We start from the raw sequence: 10,996 nt of genomic DNA, 5'->3' as shown, positions 1-10,996 counted from the left end.
AATACTTTGTTGTATTTTCTAGTTTTTCTGGCAAAGACTTGTGATGGGAATGTGGTCACAGATAAAAGTGTGTGCCCTTTATTCCTGGGAAGTTGCAATCCTCTTCTGCGTGCGGCTCAAGCAAGCTCAGCAGCTCATTCACTGCCAGCAAACAAGTGCTTATCTGACACCATATAAGGTTGCGGTTGAGAAGGAAAATGGTGAAAAATATTATGCCTTAAACTTAGACTGGCAGATTAAATATGACACAGAAAAGCTTACATCCAGCTTTTTTTTTAAACTTAGCTCTGACGGTATTTACCCCCAAAATTACCTTTTACAGTCAACTAGGAAAAATAGCTTGTGTTTTTAGATTTGCTAAACAGTCCTGTCCCAAAATAACAGGCCTTTAGGATACTTGTACATCACAGGGTTTTTTTTTTTTATTTTTCTTGGACTTGGTACCATTAAAAGCAGGAGATAATCACCTTTAGGCTACAAGGTTGTGGTAGTGTTGGGATGCGTTTGGGGATATGATGGGGAACTGGAATTACTGGAATCACAGTTGTGAAGATGGGTTTGTATTGGAGTTTTAACAAGGTATGAAACACAACAAAGTACTTAAAAAATTAAAAAAAAAAAAAGAAACCCAGAAGATTTCGCAAAGTGTCAAGGGTGATGCTACAGGAGAGAGGCAGGCTCTCCTTTTCCTCACTAAATTGTTTGCATCTTTGCTGTCCTCCTATTCTCTAATCTTTATAATATGATAGCCCATTGAGTTAGCCTAGTAGGTTAGATTATAAGTGTAGTCCAACTTCAGCAGCCATTGGTGGCTTAAATCTGAATTTCTGAACTGTTCACTGCCTGGTGGCCCCTGCTTTTGGCTTTCTCCCTGAGGAACAGGCTGTCTCCATCTCCTGCAGATGTCACTTTCCCCAAACCATCAGCAGCTGAGATGATCGTGAGTTGACATGAGAGATGGTGCAGCTCTTGCCTCAGCTGTGTGATGCTTCTTCAGGAGGAGGCGGAAGCATCCCCCATGCTATATTTACCCCCACATACAGCCAGCTGGACCTTAGTGAACTAAATGGTAGGTGATATATTAGCATTTTGCAAAGATGTAGGGACTTTTCCGCAATATGATCAAGCATCTAATGGTCTTTATGGCTAAGGGCATGCTGTACCATCTGGCAGAGTTTATTCAGCGTTGTTCTCTAGCTTAATTTTTTGTCTAACTTTATGCCTTTCTCATAGTATCCGGTCTTTTGTGGTGCATTGCAGAAACAAGTGTTGTGTACGTGTGTTGTGTAGGGTCTGGCTTCCAGGTGAGCCTGGTCAGCTGGTTGGTGACCCATTCTGTGTGGGCGGCTTGCGCTGTGGGGCTGGCACATATGTGAAACCTGAAGTGTAGATGGGAACGGAATGCACATCGTTTTATGGAGGAGGATTAATAAGATTTTCAGGAAAGAGGTTAAGCTTTAGGTCATTTCCTTCCTATTGTTACGCTTTTGAATTCTTGCCAGTGAGATGGGTGAAAGGATTTATTTTTGTCTTTGAATGCTTTGAATTTCAATGATGTCTTTACTTGGAATATGAAGAAGAGGAATTCCACTTTATTCCTGCCATTTTACTGTGTCATATGTCTGAAAAAAATTGCTTGTATTTTTTTGCAATATCTTTGTCCTGCATTCTAGTTGCTTATCCTTTGAGCTGCTATCGTGCCTTGAAATAGCACATAGTGTGAGGGCACATGGAGATCCTCTGATCCCCATGTTGAAGTGTTAGCGTACATATAGAAGGAAACAAAACATAGTAGTATAATTCTTGAAAAAGAAGGAAATATTCCATCTTATGGCCAGTGTCAGAATGAAGGCTGCGTATGAAAATGAGAGCAAGGATCTTGCCACTCTATTAATTAAAGCTTCAATAGCAAAAAGGTTTTGTTGTTTAGTGTTTGGGTGGGGTGTATGGTATGGCTTCTACTTCTGCTCTGCTTCTGCAGCTGAAGTAGGAGTGAAATGTTAGAGAAATACAGCTTATTCCTGACCATCCTGTCAGTCACAGGTAGAAAAAGGAATAATTGCTAGTGCTGTGTAAAGTAATAGAGTGCAATAAACGTCAGCAACATAATATATCTGGTATGCAGGGGGTCGTGGAGGGCACCCGAGGGAATGTGAGTGGGGTCTCTTCTCCTTGCCCACAGCATAGGGGCAGTAAATGGAGGTGTGTGAACCTTAATTTTGGTTGTGCAAGGGAACCAATTACTGCTGTGCAGCGAGGAACAAACACCTCCTTGCTTTTTTGACCCTGGTTCATGATATTAAGTATCTGAATAGAGATGATGACAATCCTTCACTGTTAATATAGCAGGGTTGTGTCACCAGAAGTACGGTATTTGTGTCTAGGTCGGAGTTCAGAGTGTCACCTTTCAGCCTCTGACAGTGCACCATCACCTTCACGGAGAGCCCAAATAGCCGCTTCTCTTGTGTGAGGCTGTGAGAGCATCTGTTGTACCTTTTTCTGCCTCTTACTTTTCTGCCCTTGCTTTTCTCAGCTGAAGATTTATGTCTCCTATTTTCATTACTGTCCAAGTTTACCCAAGTGTTATGAAGAGTAGAGAGAGATCTGTGATAGCATGTAGTAGGATCTAGCAGCTGCTTATGCAGCCTTTAAGACTGTCCAAGACTGTTGTTCTCTGTGTTTTGAGGGGTTGATCTAGTGGCATTCAAGGGAGAACACTTTCCGGGCATTTAGTACACAGCTGTGTTTTAAATTTCTCTTACAGTCATCCAGTTCTGGCGTTCTTTCCCCTCCTGTCCTTTGAAAATACAATTCCTAGAGGTGCTTATGCAAACATAAAGTAATACAGTAGCTTTCAGTTCTTCACTAGCAAAAAGTCCATCTTAATTTCTTTGACTGGAAGCATTTTTTTTTTAAAGTCTTCGAGCTGAGTTTGAATAAATATTCCTGTAAGAGTGGTGGGGTATTTTTCTTCCTGTTTTTTGTTACCTGATTGTTACTAGGAAAACCAAGATTTGCTTTGAGAGCTTGAACCCAATGCTCCACAAGCGTACAGTTTCATGAAATGTGTGCCGCAAAGGACTCGATCTGCAGACCATGGACCAGATTGCAAAGATACCATTAAGTACCCCTTTTATTCTTGCGGTACTGGGGCCACTTTGGCACAGTTTGGGTCCTTGCTGTAAGTTGGAGGAGTAGGTCAGCTGCCAGCACCCACCAGGAGGCTTGTGAGTAGTCAGAGCATCTGGCAAAATGGAGCCTTGTCCGAGCCCTTGCACTGAGGTGGCATTTACCAACCTGAAAGAGGAGAGGTAGCAACAGCGGCTCTCTGCCACCTGCTCAGGAGTGCCCAGTGCAGAGTTACGCCGGGTTAAAGGCAGCTTCATCCCAGCCAAATGTCACAGAGCAGTCTCATCTTCCCTAAAATAATGGGATTTGTGGGGAAGTCATGCGGGAGAGCGAAATACTGAGTAAACAAAAGCCAGCACTTCCAGTGAGATCCCGCTGTGCTTGTTGCTGTGGCTGCCTTGCCGTCATTTCTAGGATTTAACGATCCTCCTGTTTACATCAGACCGCCCCACGCTTTGGGGCCGTGGCCGTGCCTCGGAATCCTCCCTTGGACAAGGCGAGGAAGGAAGTGGAGGGAGGATGGGGCTTCAGCATCCTGTACCCTTCGGAGGGGAGTGGCCGCAAATAGCTGAGCTTGAAGGACGTAATACTTCATATGTTTTAACATGGGCTGTTTGAACCTAGATAAACCCTCGATTAAAGGAGAAGAGGCAGACGATTGTGTGTAACTGTTAGAAACTGCCGGGTAGTTTGAGAACATCCTTCCAAAACCCTTTCCTTCAAACGACAAGAGGAAGGGAGAGGACAGACGTGCCCCGTGGAGCTGAGATTATACAACAGTGCTAACAGAGAGCTAAAGCCTCCAAACTTGAGCTGCACAGGCTGGGTCCAGAAGGCAACGTTTGTAGAAGATACCGTTTGTGATTGGGAACAGGGATGCTATTTTCAGAATCCATCCTGTAAAATGTTGAGGTTTTTTGTTTTTGTTTTTTTTTTATTCATTACTTTGTTAATTTAGCTCAGATGGAGAAATGCAGTTTAAGATCCACAGGCATCCTTTGGAATGGCCAGGTAAGGCTAGAAGGTACAACTAAGTGTTGATCTTTAATGTCAGCAATGTACTGCATACACTAATGCTGTCTTCTGTGAGAAATGTTTGGGTTCCACCAGAAAGCCTGTGAACTGTTCGCAGACTGAGATGGGGAGTTCTGAAAATCACATAACATAAGGTGTACATGGTGGGTTAATATTTGTCTGTACGGTAGTAACTGATAAGCAGTGTATTTTAAATGAGTTTACATAATGTGACTTATTATAATAATTGCTTGCAATGGAAGCTCTGCCTTGAAATTGTTAATCTACTTACTGGCTTTCCAGAAAAGGAACAAGGCCTCAGGTGATAAAATTTTTCTTCGCCTTTAAATGTGTCCTGATGCCGTTTTCAATTGTTTTTAAACATATTTTGGATGTAAAGGAGAAATGGATTTAGTTTGTGAGTTCAGTAAACATTGTGCTATCTCTTCAATGACTACCCACAGATTATTTTTTAGTATCTTTAGAATTAAAATTATTAGAGATTACTGTAGTGAAAATATTGCACAAAATTTAGTGTTACAGACTTTCCCAGTCACTTGCTCAAAATCCACAGTAAGTACTCTTTGGAATGTTCTTATTAATCTTATATTTTGGTAACAGTCTGTTTTACTGCTTGGAAGTCTGTGCTCACACTTACTGGCACCGGGACTGAGGTTTTGAAAGTCATGCAGTAAAATGCATGTAAATCAGATTTATGTTTTGCGTTGGAAATGCCATCCTAGAGATCTCCTGATGGTTGGCTCAAAATTAAGTTCAGAAATATCCTCCGATGCAGATTAACTATAAACCTGCTGCTTTTAAAGACTGAGTGAAATGACAGAGTAAAATAGAGGATGATCATTCTCAATAGTATGCTTATGAGAGAAACTGATGGGAGACTGATGAATCTCATCCTGAGACAAAACTAGATGTGGTCTTGCTATCTACTAGCCTTCCAGCTCCTCTGATATATACTGTAAAAGAACACCTGACAAGAGAAATAACATTTAGATTGATGCTTTATAAGCTTCCCCAGGATGAGTACAAACACCCCTTTAATAATTGGATGCATCGCACACATCATCTTCAGTGCCCAAGAATTTGTTAAAATTACCTAAAATGCTAAGGAAGTCAGCGTTTTGACAATCTGAACTTAATTTAAAATTTTGAATTAAGAAAAAAACAATACCAGCACTTCAAAAGGTTTTGCATAAAACATCTTCCAGAAAGGGATGAAAAAAACAGAGATTGGGATGTAAATCCCAAATGAGGATAATAGAATTATGCAGAGATACAATGGTTTTACCAACACGATTGATCTCTTCTGAGTTAAGCTGCATGGATTTTTCAAGAGCTGTGAATTAGAATACCCATATTTGGTAGTGAAAGATGAAAATTGTAAAACTGTGTATAATTAAAACCAGCCAGTGACATTCAGAATCTGCTAAGCATCACCTTCTCTCTGAGCTCTGCATATAAGCATCTTTATAAATGCGTTACAGAAAAGAGATCAGTATGCAAAAGTCTGAAGCTCTTAGAGTGCTGTAGGGAACTTTTAATTTTTTTCCTATGCAGTAAGTGATCCATGATGTTTCCACACTAGGAGTTTGTGACTTGTATAATGTTTTGGTATTTGAAGAATAAAAATCCTTTGTATTCATGGAGACAAGCCTTTTATCACATAACCTAATGCTACTGACCACAGAAACTGGAACCAGAAGATGAGCATTGGTTTGCGTATGACTAATTTGTGCACTGGGACTAAGGCTTGTTTCAGATATTTATCGGTAGCAGTTCTTGTTTTTGAACTGTTTCATAAAAAACTGTATCTTGTTATTTATTTGTTGATTTAAGCTATGCAAGATTACTCTCTAAGGTGAAGGATTTCAGGTAGTTTATCCTTTTTCCTAAGATGGAAATAGTGAAAGCAATAAGACACAAAGAACAAAATGTGAACTCCACAGAAGCCTTATTGTACCCTGATGTCAGATACTGGCTTAGCAGGGCTTTCACCACTGTGTCCCGTAACATCCTCATGCAAAACTGGGAGTAGCAACTGATAAATGAGAAGGTTGTGCTGCCATTCAGACAGGCTGGAGAAATGGGCAAACAGGAGTGTCACAAAGTTCTAAGGGAAATGCCAAGTCCTGCCCCTGGGGAGGAATAACCCTTGACACTGGGACGGACTTGGGGCTGACCGTCTGGAAATCAGCTTTGCGGAAAAAGACTTGGAGGTCCTGGTGGACAACAAATCAAACAAGAGCCAGCCGTTTGCCCTGGCCACCCACTGGCATCTTGGGCTCATTAGGAAGAGCCTTAGCCAGGAGGTTGAGGGAGGTGGACCTTCCCCTCTACTCAGCATTGGTGAGACACACCTGAGTGCTGTGTCCAGCTCTGGGCTCCCACTACAGAAAAGGCACAGGCAAACTGGAGCTTCTTATGGCTCTTAGTCTTTTATGGGCATAATTTTATTGTGAAAACTAATCCTGTAAAAACAATACCTTCTTCTTTCATTGCACTGTTCATCCATTTATCCAGTACTTCTATATTGCTTTTCACACATAAGACAGCTGTACCAAATTGACACGTGCCGCTGGGAACTGATCCCATTCACTGTCACATCATGGCAGAGCTGTGGACACAGGTGGAGAACTGCAGTGCTGGTGTGGAGAGCACAAGCTGTGGATATTATAGGTGCTGTCAGTATCTAACTTACCTTAAAGGGTGTTGTAACGATGGTGAAGCCTAAAAGTGGAAAAAATGAATTCAGTTCTTAATACCAGGTTTGGCTGATCGCTTAGCAGTTAAATAAAGAAAACGTTATTACTCAGAACATGTTTGCTTTAGAGTGATTTCAAGGAGCACTAGTCAGTGTGAAGTTCCACACAGTGATATATTTATTACTACCCACTTTCCATTGGAGAACATCTCACATACGGTGATTTGTGCAGGGGTTGCAGCTCTGAGAAATAAGTTACTTTCTATAATGTTTTGAATTATTGAAGATAGAAAGATACTGTGCATCTTGCATTGTTTTATTTCTTTCAGAAGTGTAGACTCACTGGACAAGATACCAAGGCAGTAAGACAGTATTTTGTTGCATATTTTATGTTCTGGGAAGGGATATTTATATCTACTCTTTGGCCCAGATTCTGGAACAGCCGCCAGTTTCATAAACAGCAACAATTATCTGCTAAAAGGGGACTAGAACTTCTCAGAATTGAAGTTCCCTATGGAATATATATATAGCCGAGGGGGGGGCGGTGTATACACATGTACATACATATATATGTTTTGGGGAAGAGGAGAGATGAGATAGAGGAAATTCTCACACTGTTTTTTGTGCTCTCAAACACCTTTTTTTTTTTTTTTTTTTTTTAACATCTGATTATTATCAAGACTGTTTATTACCAATATTACCATCACTGTTTAACTGTTTTTATATTGCAGTGCTGATAAGTAAATTTTTGCAATATTGTCTACTATTTGATTTATTTTTTTTTTGCTGTTGAGTTTCTTCTGTTAAAATCCATGAACTGAGGTTTGAAGTTATTTTTCCATATGCATTAGTAATGTTATTTTTTTCCCTCTATGTGAATGACATCATAAAAGTAGAAAAAAAAATCAGCTGTTTCAGAGAAAATCAAAGCTGTCTAAAATAAATTCTGTAATTTGAGTCGATTGCTGACCGGCAGTGGTCTGTCAGCATTTTTTCATCCCTCTGTCTCCACCACCTTCTGTTGCGGTGGCAATGTGCCTGTGGGCAGAGTATCAATGATTTAGTCTTCATTGCTGCAAAGGAGAGACTATTCCTTCATGAAAGGGCTGAAAATCCAGGCACTTTCTTAAATGTTGGATTTTATTAAATAATGTGTAAGAAAATGTTCTGCTTTCTTGTAACTATTGGCTCAGAATGTGAGACTCAGTTCACATAGGACCTTTTCTGAAGCTCACTAATGTCCCTGTAAAAATTACCATTGATGTTACTTAGTTACTGATTTTAAAAAACTAAGAACAATTGCTGGAATGTTGGAAATCTCACTGTTAAAGGCACGTTTCATTGCTTCAGACTTCCTTGATTTGTTGAACAAATTATACCAAATAGCTGTCCTTCTGCTTAGAATGATGAACAGACTCTTCTCCAATTGATTAAATTCAGAAGAACTAGAGCATGTTGGCGGGGTGTTTTTTTGTCACGCAATACATTTTAATTTACCTAGGTGTAATGAGAATACTGAATAATTTAAAACTATCTGTGTTTCAGATAACTGGAATTTTTAAAAAATCTGCTTGCTTTTTTATCTGCTTGGATGACCAAGTTTGTAGGGTAGACCAAAGTAGGCACTAGTGTGGGTTGCTGGAAGTTAAGCTATATCTCATCCCAGAGTTCTGTCTGTGGAAGATAATAGTGGGACCTTGGGTTAGGAAGGCACATTAAAAAATAAATAAGTCAGCAGTGTATTGTTTTGGTTAGAGTGTTATTGCAAACCACATACAAAGATATTTTTATTGGAGGTCCATGGGATGATTTACAACCTGTACTTTCAGAGTTCCTCTCTATATAGCTTTGAAAAAAAAGAAGTACATGGCTGAGATACAGCTTTGTTTACTCTGAAAGTTTTTTGCTGTAAAGAAGAATAAGTATGCATGTTTTAAGTTTTTACTACCTTTGTGCCTGACTTTATGGTGTATGCAGTTTATGTACTATCGTGTTGATTCCCCATGAAAAGTTAAGCCTGAGGGTATTACACGCTTGAGGATCAGAGGCGTTAGGAGAACCCTACTGTCCCCTCTTGTTGTCATTGAGCTAGAGCACCTCTCCTATGAGGAGAGGCTGAGAGAGTTGGGGCTGTTCAACCTGGAAAAGAGAAGGCTCTGGGGAGATCTTATTGCAGCCTTCCAGTCCCTAAAGGGGGCCTACAGGAGAGCTGGGGAAGGACTTTTTACTAGGTCACGTAGTGATAGAACGAGGGGGAATGACTTTAAACTGGAAGAAGGCAGGTTTAGATTAAACATTAGGAAGAAATTTTTTACTTTGAGGGCTGTAAGGCACTGGAACAGGTTGCCCAGAGAGGTTGTTGAGGCCCCATCCCTGGAGGGGTTCAAGGCCAGGCTGGATGTGGCCTCGGGCACCCTGGTCTAGTGGGAGGTGCCCCTGCCTATGGCAGGGGGGGTGGAACTCGATGATTTTCAAGGTCCTTTTCAACCTAAACCATTCTATGATTCTCTGATTCATTGAGATAATTACAAAACTGTTCTGTGCTCATTGTGTTGCTTCGGTGTTCAGATCACAGCTTTCTAAAAATTGTCAGAGTCGCCCATGCCTGGAGGCATAAAAGTGTCAGTAGCTTGCCATGACTGCCTCTTGACTCTCCCGAGCTCTTCCAGATTATGGGCAGGGTGTGTAACTTATTCTTGAGCAATCACAGAAGTCCAGCATGTGTCTGGTAACACTTTGCATGTCAGTTTGGTAGGATGTGAATGTATAGATTGCACTAATGATTCAGGAGAGATACCGTGCATATAGATGAGCAGATACAGATGAGATGAGCAGTCGAAATGAAAAGGAGAAGGACAAGCTTTAGCGTAAGTTTGTGTTTTTAAGGTAAAACTAATAAAGCTGCATTGTTTATTATTCTTTGATAAGTAGCGTATGGATTTCTAAAATGTAGGTGACAATTCTGTAATCTTATTTATGCAGGAGTTCCTACCAAAGTACAAAAAAAATGTGCTTGAATGGATAGGAACTTCATGAACAAAGCCACAGTAGACTAAGTTTCTTAGTGAAGTCTTTTTTAAGATTGCAGAACGCACTCAAAAGTATGTCATAGAACAGATTTTTTTTTTTTTTTTTTAAATTTTAAGCCTAAAGGATATCAAGTACCACTGGAAAGAATTAGGATGTTGTGTTTCAGGTTGCAGGTATAATTGTCTAATTAAGAAACAGTTGCCTAAATGCCCTTATAAAATGTTATGATGCATACTTTCAAAGAACTTCTGTACAAAAGAAGTTAAGTTGGATTTATGTCAGCTTCCTCTCCTTCGTTCTAACTACCCTTTGTGCCCTTTCAAACAGCTTCTCACTCTGGTTTTCTTTCATTCATGCAGCATTCTGGGCGCCTGAATACAGGCTGGTAAATAAAAAACAAACCCCAAGACCTGTGTTTGTTCCTGGTAGGACAAAAAGCTTAGTTTGGGAGGGGAAAATACTGATACTTGAAACCTGATCTGCAGATACTTACTGTTTGCTTCTCTCTTCTCTTTTGAATGTATTGTGCAAAATCTCTCATTTGTATCTTAGGCTTACTAAGTGACAGTTCTGCTCTTTGAGCCTCTAATTCTACTTCACTGATAAGGAATATACTCTACCTGTCAGGAAACTGAATGTGTCGTTTTTTTTGGCGTATGTATAAAAATATTGTCTCCAGTTTCTTAAACATAGGAATACATTAAAAAACTCTAGTTGCAATTCGATACTTCCTAGCTAGGGAATGAATGCTAGATTTTCACATCATAGAGGAGGACTGCTGCACAAAATGGTGTGGTTACTCTGTGATGAAGTTACAGTCAGCTATACGCTCCCAATAGCATCTCTGTTAGGGAAGTTTTGAAATTTAATACTTTACCTTGGCAGGTCACCTCTTACAGGAAACCGTATATTTACTTTGGCTGTATGGATGTCTGCTCACTCTGCATAAATTGATTTAACTACAGAAGTAATTTTTCTTTTTCCAGTTAGTTTGATTATTTTTTTTAAATTTTTTTTAAACACAAGTTGTTATTTGTATCTGGGCCTCTTGAAACAGAAAATCAAGAAAACCACTATTATAAATACTACTTGACTTTTTTTTTT

The 10,996-nt window shown here is 40.0% G+C and overlaps 1 protein-coding gene across 1 annotated transcript in view; it reads left to right on the top strand.

Moving 5' to 3' along the window:
- HECW2 (HECT, C2 and WW domain containing E3 ubiquitin protein ligase 2) overlaps positions 1-10,996 on the top strand; it is a 114,742-nt gene that overhangs the window by 23,124 nt on the left and 80,622 nt on the right. The window lies entirely within an intron of this gene.

The sequence above is a fragment of the Charadrius vociferus genome, unplaced genomic scaffold, assembly GCF_000708025.1.
Source record: "Charadrius vociferus isolate BGI_N301 unplaced genomic scaffold, ASM70802v2 scaffold147, whole genome shotgun sequence".
Taxonomy (NCBI): domain Eukaryota; kingdom Metazoa; phylum Chordata; class Aves; order Charadriiformes; family Charadriidae; genus Charadrius; species Charadrius vociferus.
This window is presented reverse-complemented; position numbering and strand designations above follow the sequence as displayed.